This window comes from Mixophyes fleayi, chromosome 7, assembly GCF_038048845.1.
Source record: "Mixophyes fleayi isolate aMixFle1 chromosome 7, aMixFle1.hap1, whole genome shotgun sequence".
NCBI lineage: Eukaryota > Metazoa > Chordata > Amphibia > Anura > Limnodynastidae > Mixophyes > Mixophyes fleayi.
The window spans coordinates 112100343-112121599 of NC_134408.1; the positions used below are offsets into that span (position 1 = coordinate 112100343).

Below are 21257 nucleotides of genomic sequence, written 5' to 3' on the forward strand. Positions count from 1 at the left end.
CAGTATTATTGTACATGATAAATGCATTTATTAAGACTTTTTAGTAAGCCAAAAAAAGCCATATGCATAATTAAAGGGGAAAAGAGATCATGGCAATTATTAATAAAACTAATATATAACTGATAAACAACTGTTTATAGGGGTTCAATGGTGGAAATTATGAAAAATACTAAATATATATATATATATATATATATATATATATATATATATATATATATATATATATATATATATATATAATAAATTGCTTAATTAAGTTTAGTAACAAGCTCCTGTTTACAATAACACACTACATCTATTGCCCAGAAATACTGTGCGGTTGCCAGATGACAGCAAGTTTACGGTCAATATAAATTAATTATAATACTTTCAGCAACCAGCAAATAATAAAGGGCAGTACAACTGTGACTCTTATATTATGAAGCATGCGCAAAATCACTGTGTCTGGCTGGACAAATCTATAATCCTTCATCCTCGTACCCAACACTCTCCTTCTACCATAGATGTTGCTACTACTACATTAACTTTAACCACTATAGTGACAAACATCAATTTTAAAAAGTCACTGGGGGGTTCAGGGGGATGGGTCTCAATCAATCCAAAACAATTTTTATTATATTTAAATAATGCCCCAATATATAACATGATGAGAAACAGGCAGTAAAGTGTCAGCATAGAGGGAGCCACTTACATTGCAATTTTAATGGCCATTTTGGTTGTTTTAAACAAAATCTTATGGAAATGGTTGTGTGTGTGGTCCCCAAATTATCATTCAATCTGATCAAAATCCAAATCTGTGTGGTCAATAAATTGTAATGTTACATCAGACTATGTGTGTGTGTTTTTATTGTGCATCGAAAACATTCTCCCAGTCTGTGTGTGTGTGTGTGTGTGTGTGTGTGTATATGTTAGCGGATTTAGAGAATCAATGGGGCAGGGACGGATGTGAGTGAGTTCTCTGTACAGCGCTGCGGAATTAGTGGTGCTATATAAATAACATGATGATGATTGTGACATTAATATCCATTCCTTTGACATTGTCATCAGAATCTGGATCTGTTTAATATGGTAATTCAGGTGTGGGGACAAACTGAAATAGACCTGGCTGGTGAATGTGCTTAACAATTCAATTGGAGCATGCAGTGAAATCCAAGGCTAGCAAACCTTCAAACAGGGTTACTGAAAGATATGTTTATCAGCTTTTCACTAATCATTTCAGTGGCATATCTACCATGGATGCTGGGTGTGCACTGCACATAGGCCCATGAGTAAAGGGACCCCATACTGCCCACTTGACTGTAAAGATCATGACTCTGTAAACTCTATGGTGATCCTGAACCTGAGTGCATACACACTGCAGGATTGGAAGGACGTCATTCCATAGCTGAACGAGATTAATAGTTCTGCTGAACAATCAAAACAAACAATGGTTGTTGCTTTGGAACGATCCTCGTTCATCATCTAAGTGTACACGCTAATGCAATATCGGGGTGAATGGTCTTTTATCGGGATAATTGGCTGAAAACACTGTAGTGTACCCAGCCTAACTGATGGTCATTCAATGACACTCATACCAGGGAGGGAGGCAAGCACACAGGCCCAGACTCTGCTATTCAGAGCACCAGTGAATGGGAGATACCTTCCAACTATCAGACATGCAGAACAAATCAGGATGGAGCCTTCAAATCGTGACTGTTCCGCCTGAATCGGGACAGTTGGGAGGAATGGATTAGTTCCCATGTGTGGGTTTTGTCTTCTCTAAATATCGGGTGATGGAAAGTGCAAAATAATCTCTCCGATAAACCATTGCTGGATTTTGTGCAATACATTATGTTCATACTACACAGATATTTGCCATATGTACAGAGATCTGACATGAATAGTACAAGATGTCTTGACAAGTTCACAATGTGTCATAATTGCAAGTAATTAATTAAGTCTGTCATTTATTGGTAGACACGAAGAGACTGGTCTCTTAAGCCTCGGGCATGCAGAAGATGTTACAGGATATTTCACAACGTTTGCTGGCAAACTGAGGCAAATATGTTTTTTAACCTTTCTATTTGCTACACAACAATCATAGTAGAGTAGTAAAGAAAAAGCATCAGTGGTCTTCAAGAGAATCTTAGGATTGTGAGTTATGTGCAGAAGAACACCATCATTATTAGAAGACCTTAATAGGATAGAAGTAAAGCTATGTGCACTGAACTTATCTTTCATCATTTTCAAAGACATAACTGGACACAAAATGTCTCACACTTAATTTGAGCAAACCCACCACAAGCCAACCCTGATCTTCCCAACCACTCCCATATTTGCATGAAGCCACATTCACTTTCTGATAGCATGTATTCCTTTTTGGTGTCCTCAGATTGTGACAGTCCTGCCAAAATTGGGACTATTAGGTTGTATGTGCTGTGCATTCCCTTGCCTATATATACTGCTGCTCTTTTGGGCTGTAGATATAACTGTGAGCCTAATCCATGGTCACTTCGTTGAGCCAAATAAGAGACCTGTTAGAGATTGTTTTATAGCTTGAGCTAGGTTTATATTAGAACATCGACCTAATATATGTGAAGCCCTAATTTAAGTATAAGGTTAATACATTGGGTAGGATGATATTTAGGATTTGGGTTAAGGATTTGCTAGTGCTATATATGGGTTAGAATTAAGACTAAAATTTAATTTACTACTTTTGTTTTAAACTTTAATATATATAACCCAGGGGATTTTATATTGCTAATTTTACTTTGGTCAAATACTTGTAGAGAGGAGAATCACCTTTTAAAAATAAGGGATCTCTTGACTTCCAAGAACACAAAGATGCAAAGAACCTATATTTAACAAATATATATAACAAACGCCTATTGCCTATTTCTATAAAAAAAAAGGTTTAAAATGGAAACAATCAGCGATAAGCTGAAGTGCCAAAGACTAGCTTTATTAAGTTCTAACTCCACTATTTCCTAACTTTTTAGTTTTCAGACTTTATTTATTTAAAGGTCAGCAACAATTGGCAATATTAGACACAATGTCAAAAAACACCACTGCACCAATAAAGTAATTGAGAGCTGAGGCTCGTAAAACATAAATACCATCTGTCTAAGGAAATGAAGTAATAATAATTTATCCATTTTTGGTTAAAAAAAGAAAGAGGAATTAAATGGGGGTGGTGGTGTTGTCTGCTGCCATGGAGAAGATATGAGGACTATTTCTTAACTTTCAATATAGCTATATCCATAAACTAACATATTTTGTATAGGGTCCTCCCAAACTATTTTACTTTTGAAATTATAGCTAAATTAGAATGTTTGTTTTTTTCAACCAGTGACATTTCTATAAAAGAGACTTATCAAATGCTGTTTTTTCACACGTTTCTGCCAAGAAAAGGGCTAATTTCTGATACCTGAATTATTATACGTGCCATTTTTTCACATGATCACCTTCATTTTTAACATACTAGTAAATTTATACTATATTTATTTAATGGTGCGTTTTCCAGTGCTCCGAGATATATATTTTTTTCTCCTAGTAGTGCTACTTTTATGTACTTGAAAGTGAGAACAAGATTTTGGGAGCAATAGAGCATGATCACTTATAAATGCGGAGAGAACTATTCTGGGCCTGATTCAGAATGGAACTTGCAATTGAGAAGTTGCACGCAAGTGTATGAGTATGTGTACATTACTCAGAGTTCCAGATGCATCCAGGTCTGGATGAACAGCAGATGTGTCTGCTTGACAACAGACTCACCCCTTAGATACTTACATCCAGCTTGTGAAGATGTACAAAAGTCTTTTATCTTGTATATTATGAACGCAATTTCTATGAAGCATCATTTCCACTTGCATAAACTAGTTAATACTGCAGGAACAGCTTCCTGACAGACATACAAAATAATCATTTTTATCTTTGCTACAACACTCTCTGCAAATGATAAATATGACAGAGTGATTACTAAAGTCTAAATAAGCCTCTGCAAGTCATTTGTAAACTTCTTATTACAAGTGGTTCGCTAGTTTGCTTCGTCTTCATCGTCATCATCTGCTTCTTACACCCGGGCTTTAACACCCACAAACAAAAGGTCTTTTTCAGTCTTATCTTTGACTACGTCTTGGTCTGAATCCATCTCCAATTGCTTGAACACGCCATTACTGTACACTGCCTATGTTAGGACACCTCGTTCCCTGCCTTGTCACGCCTCTGAAGCCATAAGAAATCGTAAGTGGCAAAAAGTCACAAGTCTGAATAACTACCAGTTGCGTACGTGCACCTTCTGGACATGTACAGTACGAAAAAATGCAACGCAAATGGGCATACATCTAACTCTCATTCAGGCCCTCTGTCTCAGCATGTTTCAGATAAACTATATACTCTGTACAAACAAGAATTCATATAGGTATCCATATGAATACATGCCATATATTAACATATGCAATAACATTAGTGCATAATCAGTTTCCTTGTGAATGGACAAGTGGTGGGTTATACCAGCGGTGATTGGGATGCAGCCCAGGGCTAAGAGGTGGCCCAGACTCCCAATTTATGACCTTTGAAAGAGATAACGTGGTCTGGAATAAGGAGCTTGTATACCAATAAACTTGTGGAGAAGTTATAGATGTTTATTACGAATACTTATATCAAATTACAATGACAATATGCCTTAATATATTTTTAAATATATTCCAAATGTATATGTTGCTCCCTAGAAATGCGGACACTAGGACGTGGGTAAGAAAATGTTTTAAAATTGTGCATTCAGCTTTTCTTTCTGAGCTAGTCAAGTTAATTGAATTCTCAATTATGTGCCAAAGACGATTAGTTGAAAAACAGAGTCCTAGAAAAGCCATTGTAATTTGCATGTAACCCCTGGCAGCCGAATTCCAGAGCTGCACATATACATAGATTTCCTGTAACAACTGTATTGGTCAATTGATTTCTAGATAATAGAAATGGGTAAAGCAGCTGATTACAGGTCAATAGATGGACTGGACAATAATTAATGTGCTTCTATTTTCCTGCTGGGATAGAATATGAAATGTCCATTTGTGGAGCTAAAAACATTAGCCTTTCTTAGGCAATTAATTTCATGTACTACACTGCAGTGTGACATATTGGTAATTTGCCCACCTTAACTAAAATACATTTAAAAGACATTGTACTGAAACCTAGAAAACATGTTTTGTAGAGCTCTCCTTGTTCAGTAAAGAGCAACTACACCACTAATGGTGATTTTTTTTTTTGTTGGGGAATTTGGAATACGTACTCTAGCAGGGTATGGAATAAATAGGCCACAAATGGAGTGTATTATAAACTCGCAGGTGGTGAATCCCTACAACAACGTATTAACCTGAATTTAATTACATGTTCCTACAGTCATGGCCAAAAGTTATGAGAATGACAAAAAAAATATTTTTCAAAAAGTCTGCTGCCTCAGTTTTTATGATGGCAATTTGCATATACTCCAGAATATCATGAAGAGTGATCAGATGAATTGCAATTAATTTCAAAGTCCCTCTTTTCCATGACAATGAACTTTATCCCAAAAACATTTTCTCTGCTTTTTAGCCCTGCCACAAAAGGACCAGCTGACATCAGGTCAGTGATTCTCTTGTCAACACAGGTGAGAGCGTTAACGAGGACAAGGCTGGAGAGAACACTGTCATGCTGATTGAGTTAGAATAACAGACTGGAAGCTTTAAAAGGAGGGTGATGCTTGAAATCATTGTTCTTCCTCTGTTAACCATGATTATCTACGAGGAACCATGTGCAGTCATCACTACTATGCACAAAAAGGGCTTCACAGGCAAGGATATTACTGCTAGTAAGATTGCACCTAAATCAACTATTTATCAGATCATCAAGAACTTCAAGGTGAGAGGTTCAATCGTTGGGGAGAAGGCTCCCAAAAACGTCCAGCAAGCGCCAGGACCATTTCCTAAAGTTGATTCAGCTGCGGGACCAGGGCACCACCAGTGCAGAGCTTGCTTAGGAATGGCAGCAGGCAGGTGTGAGTGAATCTGCACGCACAGTGAGGAGAAGACTTTTGGAGCATGGCCTTGTAGCAAGAAGGCCAGCAAAGAAGCCACTGAGGACTGGGGTAAAGTCACTTTCTCTGATGAATCCCCTTTCAGATTATTTGGGGCATCAGGAAAAATGGTTGTCCGGAGAAGGAAAGATGAGCGCTACCATCAGTCCTGTGTCATGCCAACAGTAAAGCATCCTGAGACCATTCATGTGTGGTGTTGCTTCTCAGCCAAGGGAGTGGGCTCACTCACAATTTGGCTGAGAACACAGCCATGAATAAAGGATGGTACCAAAACATCCTCCAAGAGCAACTTCTCTCAACCATTCAAGAACAGTTTGGTGACGAACAAAGCCTTTTCCAGCATGATGGAACACCTTAACATAAGTCGAAAGTGATAACTCTGGGATCAAAACATCGAAATTTTGGGTCCATGGCCAGGAAACTCCCCAGACCTTAATCCCATTGAGAACTTGTGGTTAATCTTCAAGAGGCGGGTGGACAAATAAAAACCCGCAAATTCTGACAAACTCCAAGCATTGATAAGGCAAGAATGGGCGGCCATCAGTCAGTATGTGGCCCAGAAGTTGATTGACAGCATGCCAGGGCACATTGCAGAGGTCTTCAAAAAGAAGGGTCAACGCTACAAATATTGACTTGGCATAAACTTAATGTAATTGTCAATAAAAGCCTTTGACACTTATGAAATACTTGTAATTTTACTTCAGTATACCATAGTGTATGTGTGTATATATATATATATATATATATATATATATATATATATATATATATACCATCTGACAAAAAGGTCTAAAAACACTGAAGCAGCAAACTTTGACACAACTATTGGTTTTTACATTCTCAAAATTATTGTCCATGACTGTACAATCATTTGCAGGACTTCCCTAGTGTGGCACAGATCTTTGTCTTGCTTTAAAAAATTTAGAAAAAAATAAAAAATGCCCAATCGCTGATGGGTACACTTCTGACTTTAAGTGTGTCACTGTTAGTTGACAGACTGTAGTCGGACTGTTAGCCCTCGCCAACTGTGTCAGCCTCTTTAGGCCCCTTTCATGTTTCTGACCAGCAGGCCACAGCTAGCCTGGACTTTTTTGTACAGTCTTAGTACATCCATTTTAGCGTTGTGAGTGATATAACCAGCAGTGTTGCTATATGTTGATGGTGGTGATTTGACACCTCTACCATGCTGCATTCACAGTCAAACCTTTGCAATCTGACTAAGAAGCACATGAATTGTCTTCTACCTACTAGTTTTTAAGACCATTTTATGCACGTAAGATGATGTCACACATTTGAATAGTGAAGTACATGGGAAGGACAGGTACTTAATCAATGGAAAAAAGCGGTATGTCAGGGAATAGAAACTTTGTACAGTGCACATCTTTTTATATATGTATTTTTTCATACACATTTAACTGTCTCTCTGAAAGCCTGCTGAATAAAATCGTAGGATTCTAAAGAGTAGACAAGAGGTTTAGTGACCTTTTTATTTATAAATTGAAATATTCTGTCTTTAAAATACAACAAAGTTATTTTTGGAAAGCAGACAGGGAATACAGGATTGCTAAAAGAGTTAAACATTGTTCATGTGTTGAACTTGTGTGTGAGAACAGTCAGGAGAAACCTCACACGCTATATCAGAAGCAATGAGTATCGACTACTGGCATCACATCAACTATCAGAACCACAAGAGATTTGTGAGTCACAATTGTCAAGGGGAGAAATTAGCAACAGCCGTGTCCAAAACAGGCAAACAGGGCTGATGAATGGACATAATAGAGAGTGACCGAGGTGGCTGGGAACTATGCTAAAGCTGGTAAGTGGTTAAATATGAACTGTGACTGTCCTAGTAATGGAAGGCATCACATGCTGACATGCACAGTTCTCTATATCCAGTTTGCCCATAATTGTTGTGTTTGCAGGAGTGCAAGGTCTTGTTTTATTAGAGTAATACCAGACATAGTGCTTTGGTGTCAGGAACAATCAGATCTAACATAAAAATACCAGCTAGCATTTCTCAGCCTCCCTACGGAGTAGATCAAAACACATCTACTCTTGGCCAAGATATCTAAAAAAAAACATTTTCACAAATGAGACTGAATAACGCCAGCTTCATGTTCTATGTTCATTGGATTCTAAAGTGCACCCATCACACAGAAAAGCAGCCGTTTTGTGGGCTGAACTATTATGTATCAACAATATATCAATTTTATAGGAACCGGTGGCATCATTTATTTTTGCAAATGCATCTATTTGTACACTTTTTGCTTGTCAAGGTTGTTCACACACTTCCCGGTCTCTAGACGTGAACCTGTAAAAGGGGATGTGCCTACTCTTGCTGTTTTCTTGGGGGTCAAGAGGGTTCTGCACCATCTCATTGCAGGTAGGAATAATATCAATGAACCCCAGGTTCCAGGGGTCCGAAAATCACTTTACCGAGAAGTCAAGTAATGACTTCGGCTTAACAGGCAAATAAACCCTCTTTATATATAACATTGCATTTTTTGTTTAGTAATACAAAATGTTGGCATGGTTTAAGTTTTTTCTCTACACACCTCTGTATATCTATTTAAAGCCCACCAACCCACAATACTGTAATGACCCAAAGGCAAAGCTTAGTCTAATGATATCAGAAAGGGGTCCATCATTTACTGTGATGCTCACAAATGCATGTATCTGTTGGTGCAGCCGGCAATCCACTATAATAGTGACTGTTTAATTTAAAGCAGAATGGTAGATGGAGAGACTGAGGCACTCAATTTAACAAGTTTATGGGTAAAGAGCAGCCATATATTATGCAAAGACATACCGGCCTCTCTGCTTCTTGCTGATCGGCAGTCTGAGCCTACTGGTACAGTAAGTGGTTTTCAGCAGTAATAAAAGCAATATCAATATTTCCACTTTAATACTCTGTTAGTGACCAATGCATAGACCTTTGCCAACTATTATGATCACAGCATGTGCAACTCAGAGCTGAAAATTTGTCTTTGATATCAGAGTTTCACGTTTTTATACATTCTTTCTTCCAACGTATCACTATCTATGGTGTATGGTGGTGGGCATCAGATGATGACACTGTATTGTGTGCTTATGGGCATCATATGATGGGGCTCTATGCAGGTGATCATCAGATGATGGGGCTCTGTAGACTCTGAACTATATACTGGGGCTCAGATTATGGTTCTGTGCTTTGTATATTGGTGTCAACCTGATTATTGGGTTCTGGACTATATACTGATGCATATCAGTACATGGGTATCTATAGGTTTTATTGATGGTCATTAGATGATGGACTTAAGCAATGTATACTGCTGGTCATGAGATGATGGAGTTAAACAATGATTACTGCTGGTCATGATATGACAGAGTTAAGCAATGTATACTGTTGGTCATGAGATGATCAAGTTAATCAATGTATACTGGTGGTCATCAGATGATGGAGTTAACCAATGTATACTGCTGGTCAGAGATGATGGAGTTAAGCAATGTATACTGCTGGTCATGAGATGATGGAATTAAGCAATGTATACTGCTGGTCATGAGATGATGGAGTTAATCAATGTATACTGCTGGTCATGAGATGATGGAGTTCAGCAATGTATACTGGTAGGCATCAGATGATGGAGTTAACCAATGTATACTGCTGGTCATGAGATGATGGAGTTCAGCAATGTATACTGCTGGTCATGAGATGATGGACTTAAGCAATGTATACTGCTGGTCATGAGATGATGAAGTTAAGCAATGTATACTGCTGGGTATCAGATGATGGAGATAAGCAATGTATGCTGGTGCCACTGATCCTACGACTCTTCCAATGTAAAATTACATAATGGCCATTTATACACTGCAGAGGTGAGTCAATTTTTCTTATTTATTTATGCTACCTATCATCACCAAAACTACAGTTTTAGATTTGAGTGGATATGTTATTAAAAACAACTGACATTTACAGGATGTGGAGGTTGCAGACACACATCTACCACCCTCTTTGAACTGGTCGCATCCAATCATCTGCTACCCTCTTTGTGACAGCCCACCTACCTCGATTTGTCTTCCAGACGGCCATGGTTAAACCACTTTAAAACCAGGTATTAACATGTAGGATGTGCGCAAGGGCTTCTGCAGACGATTGACATTTAGACACAGTAGTGAGACCGTCCATTAACACAAGTATATGGGAAAGAGAGAGTGTGCACAGTTTTGGCTCATTTTCCATCTGGAAATGGACTGTTTAAATTGCGCTCATCTACATGAATACTAAAAGAGGTACTTAAAACAGAATTAAGGTGTACTTACACCTGTTAAATATAAAATAACAGTCTAGTATTTAACAACTAACAGTGGGTATTTTAAAATATTTAAAGAGATATAGTATTGCTTGAATAAAATTTTAATGAGATGGGGGTACTTGGTTACATGGTATAAATGTATTAATTGTAGGGGGTACTTGGTATAAATTTACACATATGAGGGGTACTTGCAAAATATCTATCAGAAGGAGGTACTCGCTAAAAAATGTTGCAAACCTCTGTTGCAGATTTGATAAAGGTTTGTAATGAAACTGAGCTAATATAGAAGTAACTTTAGTTAATTGACAAATTGGCTACTGTATGCAAAATATGTGTTGTACGTGCTGTTATTACCTAACTATGTTCTTAGGTTTTCAATACTCTGCAGTTACACTAACTGTATTAAACAAAGCAGTTTTTTATTAAGTGCCAAGTTGTCAATATTTGGGCTTAAATGTTACTGGGACTTGTCTGTTATATATACAAATAGACTGTCCGTGTCAGTAAACAGATGTACTTTAACTATACTCTACTACTTTTATATTCCATTTGATTAATATGTATGAATTATGTTGCCTATAATGTAGTTTATGTGTACACCTGAAGTATTATATCCACTTATTTTGGACAAAGTACAGGGTTCACTTATGGGTGTAACACGTTGCAGATTTCTATTTTAATGGACCAAATCTGACCCAATTTAATCTTTTAGAATGATCATTTAAGAAGGTCACAAGTTGTACAATGTCAAACCATTCTTGTTGAAAATGAAATGCCTCTGAATCTCACGCCATTGAAAAGACAGTCAGTGATACCGCATATGACAGGTGAGACCAGATATGACCTTGGGTCTCACAAAGGGACATCTGTAGTAGGGTCCTGCTCAAACCATGTGAAAAGCTTTATTTTATGCAGAGAAATGGGAGGTTTTTTTCTTCAATGTGACAAAGAGACTGGAGTTTATTTCTAAAGTAAGGGAGGCGGAAAGGACATTATTTTGACAGGGTGGTAAAATATAATAGGGTATAGGATTGATTTGATTGTTTAGGTTCCAGAATTATTATATGCACAATGGTCAGGAAAGGCAAAACTATTTAAAGGGGGTATCTTTCTTGAGAGTGGGGGTTATTGTAACATCTCCTTTTCCCCAAATTAGTACATCTCTAGGACCCAAACCATTTTCTCCATGAAGCCTGGCCCTGTACTTAATGTAACAGAGGACCATTGCTGGACTACTGCAGTAATGATGTAGAAAAGCCAGAGGACAAGATGCATAGGCAGAAACATACCTCCAAAGAGTCCCAATTTTCAGAGATAAAAAATATTCATGACACCACAGGAAATGGAAAAGTCATGGGTGGATTGTAAGTTGGCCTAATTTCTCCTGATTTTCCAATAGGGAATATTGTGAGGTATGGTATACATGCCAGCCTCCTGACCAAATGGGAGCGGAACTTGCCAGCTATCATTTCATTCACTGGGGTAGGTCTCCAGGACTCCTGGGAGAGCAGGCAAGTCTCCTGCATCTTGCCCATCGGCTACAAAAATGACGATTTCATCACAGGGAGGGGCCACAATGATGCAAATTTCCCCATCCCGCTCCCTTGCGCCCTCCCACCATACCCCCTCCCCAGTATCTCTTGGATCTAAGCAAAGTAAAGTTGGCAAGTAGGTACTAGTGTTGAATGGGTTGTCTTTAGACTAAATCGAAGTTATGTGTACACAAAACAGACAAAGCATGAATCTTCAAGAATCAAAGAGGAAACCAATATGGGTAATTCTCAATATTAGTTCGTAATTCATGCGCTATGTAAGGTAAGCTTTATTGAATGCAGGCCTACTAACTTGATAATTTATTCTGACAGTGTGATCACAGGGGACAATATAGTGTGTCCACCAGACTAATCAACTGATTGTACTTTGGTGCTGCGTGCTGCAATAGTAATGTATTACATCAGAGCAAAACAGTTAAATGGAAATGTCTGTATAGCAAAAATAATATATGTAGTGCACTGCAAATCACAAGTCAATTCTCAAAAGTGGCATGATGTGAGATATTTTACATTAATATACTGATATATATATATATATATATATATATATATATATATATATATATATATATATATATATTGAAATATATGCTTAGCACACATGTTTTTGCAGAGAAAATCATATTTATTCACACTTATTAATCACAGTTATTTTAGCATACAGGTGAATACTAGCAGTCTATGATGAAAAGTATTGTAGGTGTATATGTAAGTATTATTCTGTTCAAAATAGCGAAAGAAATACCATGCACATCAGCTGCATCTGTCCCTTCAAAGGCCTCTATATAGCCTCACATACCTCCATAGCCTCAATATGCCAACATAGGGCGTATTTCCTCCCATGTGCAGAGCTGTACACATCTTGAGGTGCTTTCGTCTGGTTTATAATAAGTCATTATCATCAGCAGGTATTTTCACCTGCCATATAGTAGGTATAAAACATGCGCCACCTAACATGTGTATTTGGGTATTTCTGCAGCTGCATTTACTGTACTCAACCTTTGTTCCTGCCTCTTCCGGTACAGACAGGCACAAGTGCCAGAATCACGCAAGTGTAAATAGACACAATAGCACGTGCCCACTTTTTGGGCATGTGCAGAGCGATTTAATGTTTTATGCGCTACACAAACTGATGTACGTCCCACACTGCATCAGCCCCAATATGTCCCTATAGCCTTTAAATACCACCACATACCCGGTATACATCAATATAGTCTTGCATGCAACCAAGTTGCCAGTATATATACAATATCTTCGCATAGCCTCACATGCCAGTATATAGCAAATTTGCAACCATACATCAAATATGTCCCCATATTGTACATGGATGTATATGAGACTAATTGATATAGTGTCCCATTGTTTCTACGTCATTCTCTCTCTCCATGAACCAAAAAACTCACCACACTGTGCTCCATATAGTTACTCCCCACCCCGTGCTCCCTCCTATACTAAAATATGAGCTTGGGGATGGAGGTTGGACATAGGGATTAGCTGAGTTTTCCATGTGATCCTCCCCAATCATACACTGGCCATATCAAGTCGGTTTATTATGCCAATGATTTAAATGGATACACTTTTCCAGTAACTGGACTTTATCCAGGTGTTCCTATCTTTGGTTTTTAAATACACTATTGCGTGAATTAAACTCCAGCTTGCTTCTATAAAAGCTGATTCCTTTTATGGTATTGTCAATTTTACATCTTTCTATCATACTCACGTATATGGTGGATTTTATTGCTGTGTGAATTCTGCTGTGGGAACAGGATCCAAGCTAAATCTGCTACTTAGCAACACCCTGTTATGAAGTAAAGTTGTTCAACATAAATGACTTAGAGTGGGCTTTTAATATCATTTATATTGGCATAACAGTGCACTAAAGCAATGCTGTGTAAAGTAACTACAGGCCTTACATAGAGGAAATACAGAAATGCAACAAGGAGTACAAATGATACAATTGTTACTGTATACAAATAAAAATTTAACATATACACAGGGGTGGGAGGATCAGGCAGCAGAACAGACCAATCAGGTGCTAAGTGTCTCCTATGATATCAGGAGGTGCCCAGCGCACAGTACTAGGAGGAAGGGAATCTCTAGCTGCCTGAACCACAGGGAAAAGAGAGTGTGTACTGTCAATGTGTCTTTATCCTATCAGTCTCTATTCCTACCAGTGTGTCTATTTGTCCTGTCAGTCTGCCTGTTATAAGGGGCTGTTGTGTCACTATTGGAGGTTGAGTTCACAGTTAGTATTCACTAAACTATATTAAGGTTTGTAGAAACAATTCCATACTTGCCAACTCTCCCTGAATGTCAGGGAGACTCCCGGAAATAGGGGTGATCTCCCTCACTCCCTGAAGAGTCTGGTATTCTCCCTGATGCTGAGCCAGTACAAGACGTGGTTGGCTTCGCCATCTGTGGCATGATGACACAGTGCAGAAATTGTGTCCTATGTCCATGTATTGATGCCTATGGAGGTGAACATTTTCATGGAGACCAAGATTTAATCAAAGACTGACAGGTAAGACAACATGACTTAAGTAATGGAGAGAGAAATGTAAAAGACACTTCAGTCTCTAGAGATTCATTAGCTGCTTTTCTTTAACGCATAATTGCTTACTCTCCTGTAATGTCCTGGAGACTCCCGCATTTCTGGGAGACCTCCCGGGAGAGCAGGGCAACCTCCCGGTTCTCGTCCCCGCAATAGATAAGTGGCGGGGAAGGGGGGTTTAATGATGCAAATATTGTGACATCTAACCCCGCCCCCTGCTGCAAAATTGTGACAATCGTTTAGGGGGCGGGGCCAAAGTGATGCGATTCGTCAAGCCCTGTCCCCGCACACCCACCTTCCCCGGGATCTCCCTGAAGCCAACGAGGAAAAGTTGGCAAGTATGGACAATTCCCTGTAGCTATTCTTTTGATATACATATTGATTCCAAAGTGCTTAATATACTCCTACATTGCTTTAAGCAGTATAGTTCTCTAAATATTAAGTTATTAAGTACTACCTTAATATAGTTTAGTGAATACAGTCTGTAAACTCTATTAACAATAAATCAGAAGTACACACAATTTTTTTTAATTTCGTTTACACTTTCTCTACTATCAGTGTTTTTATTTTATTGGGTTTTAATGAATATTTTACAAACAAATTTTGAACAAAAATAATAAAAGATTATATTTTAATATTGATACATCGTAAGCAATGCATCACTTAGCTAACTTCTTTTCTTCTCTGTTGAAATATAACAATTTAGTTGCAGTGATGGCATCTCTGAAATATTTAATTTAGAGGATTATTTCCATAGAATACAAAAATGTATTGTAGGAGTTGTGCTTGGGTAATTACACATGACTTTAGCTGGTGTGTTATTTCTCTGTATCTTGAAGCTTATGCTGTCAGTCCTGTCTGTCTGTTTGTCTGCCAGTCAATAGACCCTGCACAAGTTATGTTACTTTTATGATACAGGGTGTAAGTCCACCACCAAGTTATGGCAATTATGTGTAAGTTGTAATTAGTTGCGAATATTGACTGTGACTGTAAATTGTGTAAGTTTACAGTATCTGCTCTGAGGGCTCAAACGCACAAGATAACTTTAAAACCATAAGACAATAGCATTTTACCTGCAGTCCAGTTAGCTGTATCGGTCACATGGTGGACGCAGCAAGAAGTTCTGTTTCTATGGTAAATGTATCTTACCTTACACTTACTGCATCACAGTATATACATGAAACACACTGTGGCGGATGCAGCTAACTTCACCACAGGTAAAATGCTATTGTATTGTGTGTAAAAACCATGTTACCCTTTTAAATATATTAGTCTCAATCTGGCTATTTGATAAGACTATGTGAATAAGCAACACTTTGGGACTTACGTGTACTTGTTATATACGGAAAACAATTTAACTGCAATAAAGGTGTCTGTTTCTGGCTGATTGCGTTAATTCACAATTTCCCTATAGAAATCCTGTGTTTACCCCTGGGTAGTTATGCCTTAAATGATTCGGCTGCTGTGTGCTCCTGCTGGATAATTATAGTATTGGCTGGTCTGACTCACTGAACCTTGTGACTTCTGGTATTGGCCATTGGGCCATCTTAACAACATTATGGGCCCCCGGGCAAAGTAGTGGTGCACCGGGGCCCCTATATATATATATATATATATATATATATATATATATATATATATATATATATATATATATATATACATATTACATATATATATATATATATATATATATTAGGGATGTGCACCGGCGACTTTTGAGGTCTCGTGTTTTGTGTTTTGGATCCGGATTTTCGTTATTTTTGAGGTTCGGATTTGTCTCGCAAAACACTTGACGAAAGGTCTCGGTTCGGATTTAAGGTATTGGATTCGGATTTTTTTGGAAAAAAACATAAAAAGTTTAAAAATCAAGTTTTTGGGCTTATTTTCACTCCTAGGCTATTATTAACCTCAATAACATTCAATAACAAGCATTTCCACTAATTTACAGTGTATTGTGAACACCTCACAATATAGTTATTAGTCCAAAACGTTGCAACAAGGTATCTTTCTGGACTGCGTAGAGGAGTGGGTCACCACAATATATATTAAAAACCCTGAACTTTTATGATTCGCACCAATAATTGTACCTGGACTGCGTAGAGGAGTGGGTCACCACAATATCTTAAAAACCCTGAACTTTTATGATTCGCACCAATAATTGTACCTGGACTGCGTAGAGGAGTGGGTCACCACAATATCTTAAAAACCCTGAACTTTTATGATTCGCACCAATAATTGTACCTGGACTGCGTAGAGGAGTGGGTCACCACAATATATTAAAAACCCTGAACTTTTATGATTCGCACCAATAATTGTACCTGGACTGCGTAGAGGAGTGGGTCACCACAATATCTTAAAAACCCTGAACTTTTATGATTCGCACCAATAATTGTACCTGGACTGCGTAGAGGAGTGGGTCACCACAATATATTAAAAACCCTGAACTTTTATGATTCGCACCAATAATTGTACCTGGACTGCGTAGAGGAGTGGGTCACCACAATATCTTAAAAACCCTGAACTTTTATGATTCGCACCAATAATTGTACCTGGACTGCGTAGAGGAGTGGGTCACCACAATATCTTAAAAACCCTGAACTTTTATGATTCGCACCAATAATTGTACCTGGACTGCGTAGAGGAGTGGGTCACCACAATATATTAAAAACCCTGAACTTTTATGATTCGCACCAATAATTGTACCTGGACTGCGTAGAGGAGTGGGTCACCACAATATATTAAAAACCCTGAACTTTTATGATTCGCACCAATAATTGTACCTGGACTGCGTAGAGGAGTGGGTCACCACAATATATTAAAAACCCTGAACTTTTATGATTCGCACCAATAATTGTACCTGGACTGCGTAGAGGAGTGGGTCACCACAATATCTTAAAAACCCTGAACTTTTATGATTCGCACCAATAATTGTACCTGGACTGCGTAGAGGAGTGGGTCACCACAATATCTTAAAAACCCTGAACTTTTATGATTCGCACCAATAATTGTACCTGGACTGCGTAGAGGAGTGGGTCACCACAATATCTTAAAAACCCTGAACTTTTATGATTCGCACCAATAATTGTACCTGGACTGCGTAGAGGAGTGGGTCACCACAATATATTAAAAACCCTGAACTTTTATGATTCGCACCAATAATTGTACCTGGACTGCGTAGAGGAGTGGGTCACCACAATATCTTAAAAACCCTGAACTTTTATGATTCGCACCAATAATTGTACCTGGACTGCGTAGAGGAGTGGGTCACCACAATATATTAAAAACCCTGAACTTTTATGATTCGCACCAATAATTGTACCTGGACTGCGTAGAGGAGTGGGCACTGGGCACCACAATAAAATATATAAAAAACCTTCAACAGATCTGCATTACACTACACATACGGCTGCTCCTCCATCCTCTCCATCATATACATGTTGGAGTTTTAGCGTGTGACAACCTCTTGTTTTTGATAATGTCAGTGCATTTGGAATATTTTTCAATTTGCCCCACACCACTGAATGTACTTTATCTATGATACGCAATACGCATCTATCTATCTTGACTGCGTAGTGTGGTGGCCCCGGTACACAATTTGGTACCGAGGCCACAATATAATTAAAAAACCCTCCACGTGTCTGAATTCCACCAAACAAGTATCTGGACTGCATAGTGGGGTGGCCCCGGTACCCAATTTGATACCGGGGCCACAATACCTCCTCCAAACATGCTACAGACAATTCGTCATTGAGAGACCCCAGACAGACAGGGTCGAAGTGTTATTGTTTGACTTTGTAAACCCAAAAAAATGTCCCTGTTGCACATAGTCGTGCAATGAAGACTGACTTTTTCATTTAAAGGCACGATCTTTAAAGTGTAGTGTTTGTAAGTCTAAGTCATATTATACTTTTGGTAAAATTGGTTTATTTTGTTCCTCTTTATGGTAATTAATTAGTAATAGAATTAAAGTAGGAAATAGAATTAAATAGAATTAAAGTAGGAAATAGAGTGGTATAGAGTTGTAGTGTGGTATAGATAGAGTGGTCCACACAATATAATAATAAAACCCTCAACTGGTCTGAATTCCACCAAACAAGTATCTTGACTGCGTAGTGTGGTGGCCCCGGTACACAATTTGGTACCGAGGCCACAATATAATTAAAAAACCCTCCACGTGTCGGAATTCCACCAAACAAGTATCTGGACTGCATAGTGGGGTGGCCCCGGTACCCAATTTGATACCGGGGCCACAATACCTCCTCCAAACATGCTACAGACAATTCGTCATTGAGAGACCCCAGACAGACAGGGTCGAAGTGTTATTGTTTGACTTTGTAAACCCAAAAAAATGTCCCTGTTGCACTTGCACATAGTCGTGCAATGAAGACTGACTTTTTCATTTAAAGGCACGATCTTTAAAGTGTCAGAAAGAGAGAGAAGACACAGGAGAGGAGAGTTGTAGCTGGGGACCTGGGGTGGAAGCTCCCAGGCTCCCCCAGCATTGCCTGGAAGTCTGAGCGTGGTGACTGAGCCAGGGCAAGGAATGTGTGCCCTGGATGAGGGGGAGAACTCCATGCCACTATAGTGAACCCAAGAGAGAGGGGGACACTGCACATGGAAGAGGCCCTGGAGTGAGGGCTGCTACAAGAGGCATGGTAGCTGTAGTGTCAGATCCTGAGGCTGAGAGTACACAGAGTGACGTGTCAGAGCACAGGAGACATTATCCCCGCAGAGGAGGGATGAGCTGCAGTTGAGAGGTATGTTGTTGAAATAGGACATGCACACTTTAACAAACCAATCATTTCAGCGACAGGGCCTACCAAACAACTTTGACTGAAATGATTGGTTTGTTTGGGCCCCCACACCAAAAAAGCTATTCATCTCTCCCTGTACAGACTAAACAGGCTCTACTGAGGCAAGATGTCGTCCTCATCCTCAACCTCTGATTCCTCTCCCCCTACAGTGTGTACTTCCTCCTCATCACACATTATCAATTCGTCCCCGCTGGACTCCACAACCACAGGTCCCTCTGTAGTATCTGGAGGGCAGTGCTGTACTTCATTGAGGAATTGATTATTCATTTTTATAAACATCATTTTTTCAACGTTGTGAGGAAGCAACCTCCTTCGCCGCTCACTGACCAGGTTCCCCGCTGCACTAAAAACTCTTTCCGAGTACACACTGGAGGGGGGACAACTCAGGTAAAATAGAGCCAGTTTGTACAGGGGCTTCCAAACTGCCTTTTTTTCCTGCCAGTAACAATATGGACTGTCTGACATGTCTACTTGGATGGTGTCAGCAAAGTAATCATCCACAATTTTTTCTATTGTGACAGCATCCAATGCAGCGAGAGTAGACATGTCTGCAATGGTTGGCAGGTCCTTCAGTCCGGACCAGATGTTATCAGCATCCCCGCCAGTGCCTCTTTTGGGAAAACTGAGCTTTTTCCTCGCAGCCATAGATGTGGAAGAAAATGAGGGTGGAGCTGTTGGCATGTCACGGTCCTCTTCAGAGGACAATCTCCTGACCAGCAGGTCTTTGCATCGCTGTAGACTTGTGTCCGCCGGAAACAGAGACACAACATACGCTTTAAACCGAGGATCGAGCACGGTGGCCAGAATGTATTCCTCTGACTTTAAAAGAGTGACCACCCTCGGATCCTGGCAAAGCGTACGAAGGGCTACATCCACAAGAGCTACATGCTTGCTGTAATCGCAATGGCTTACCAGCTCCTCCCTCACTTACTCCAGCTGCTTCTGCAACAGCCTGATCAGGGGAATGACCTGACTCAAGCTGGCAGTGTCAGAACTGACTTCTCGTGTGGCAAGTTCAAATGGCTGCAGAACCTTGCACAACACGGAAATCAGTCTCCACTGCGCTTGACTGAGGCGCATCCCCACTCCTTTGCCTATGTCGTAGGTGGCTGTGTAGGCCTGAATGGCCTTTTGCTGCTCCTCCATCCTCTGCAGCATATAGAGGGTGGAGTTCCAGCGCGTCACAACCTCTTGTTTGAGGTGATGGCAGGGCAGGTTCAAGCTTTTTTGATGTGCCTCTAGTCTGCGGTAGGCACTGGCTGAATGCCGAAAGTGTCCAGCAATTTTGCGGGCCACCGCAAGCATCTCCTGCACACCCCTGTCACTCTTGAGGTAATGCTGCACCACCAAATTAATGGTGTGGGCAAAACATGGGACGTGCTGGAAATTGCCCATATTTAATGCCCGCACAATGTTACTGGCATTGTCTGACACCACAAATCCCCATGAGAGTCTAAGTGGGGTAAGCCACTGGGAGATAATTTCCCTCATTTTCTCTAATATGTTGTCAGCGTTGTGCCTCTTATTAAAGCCTGTAATGCACAATGTTGCCTGCCTTTGCATGAGCAGCCATTTTGTAGATGCTGCTACTGATGCAGCTGTTGCTGTTGCTGCGGAAGGGGATGCATCTACCCAGTGGGCTGTCACAGTCATATAGTCCTTCGTTTGCCCAGAACCACTTGTCCACATGTCCGTGGTTAAGTGGACAGTGGGTACAACCGCATTTTTAAGAGCACTGAGGACACTTGATCGTACTTCTCTGTACATTTTTGGTATCGCCTGCCTAGTGAAGTGGAATCTCGAGGGGATTTGGTACCGGGGACACAATACCTCCATCAACCCTCTAAATCCCACTCCACTGATGGCGGACACCGGGCGCACGTCTAACACCAACATTGCAGTTACAGCCGCAGTTATACGCTTTGCAATAGGGTGACTACTATCGTATTTGGTGGTCATGGCAAACGACTGTTGGACGGTCAATTGTTTGGT

General features: G+C 39.6%; 1 protein-coding gene across 1 annotated transcript in view; it reads right to left on the minus strand.

Annotated features, from left to right (window-relative positions):
* Positions 1-21257, minus strand: part of RAMP1 (receptor activity modifying protein 1) — a 68930-nt gene that overhangs the window by 21541 nt on the left and 26132 nt on the right. The gene's annotated exons all lie outside the window — the stretch shown is intronic.